A 978-nucleotide genomic window follows, 5' to 3' on the forward strand; every position below is an offset into this window, starting at 1 on the left:
GGGAGACAGCTTTGACCTAGTGACGACAGCTGAGGCAGGATAGTCATCATGGTTGCCTTGCAACTTCAAATTATTGGTTTATTATAACTGATCTATAAAGAATGAATAAATTATTCATCATTAATCCATTAATGACTGTCAGAGGTGAGATTCTTCATCTCAGATTTATTTAGTTAAACACACAAAAAGAGACCAGAGGAAAATATGAAATGTTGTTTATATGGAGCTCAAGTGTCAGAGGGGTCAGGGGTCAGAGGTCAGGGGTCAGAGGATTCCTTCCTCTTTTGTTATTTAATTATTTCTGATGTTATGCGGATGTTACATGGGGTTCATCACCAGAGATGACCTGTTAGCATATCCATGTTAGCATGTTAGCACTCAACCAACTCTGCTTCCTTGAACATGTTTTATTTAATAAAGTACAAGCTACGGCACAGGGACACAGAGCCCTCATTTATTCATTCATCAGGAGTTACTGTAGGTCACTGCAGGTCACGGTAGGTCACTTAAGGTCACTGAAGGTCACTGTAGGTCACTGCAGGTCACGGTAGGTCACTTAAGGTCACTGAAGGTCACTGTAGGTCACTGCAGGTCACGGTAGGTCACTTAAGGTCACTGAAGGTCACTGTAGGTCACTGCAGGTCACGGTAGGTCACTTAAGGTCACTGAAGGTCACTGTATGTCACTGCAGGTCTCTACAGGTCTCTGCAGGTCACTGCAGGTCACTGTAGGTCACTCCAGGTCTCTGCAGGTTAGTATAGGTCACTGAAGGTCTCTGTAGGTCACTGCAGGTCTCTGCAGGTCAGTATAGGTCACTGAAGGTCACTGTAGGTCACTGCAGGTCTCTGCAGGTCTCTGCAGGTCACAGTAGGTCATTTAAGGTCACTGAAGGTCACTGTAGGTCACTGCAGGTCAGTATAGGTCACTGAAGGTCACTGTAAGTCACTGCAGGTCTCTGCAGGTCTCTGCAGGTCACTG

This window comes from Seriola lalandi, unplaced genomic scaffold (assembly GCF_002814215.2).
Source record: "Seriola lalandi dorsalis isolate HSWRI2012SDOR001 ecotype SW California unplaced genomic scaffold, Sedor1 jcf7180002054858, whole genome shotgun sequence".
In the NCBI taxonomy this organism is placed as follows: domain Eukaryota; kingdom Metazoa; phylum Chordata; class Actinopteri; order Carangiformes; family Carangidae; genus Seriola; species Seriola lalandi.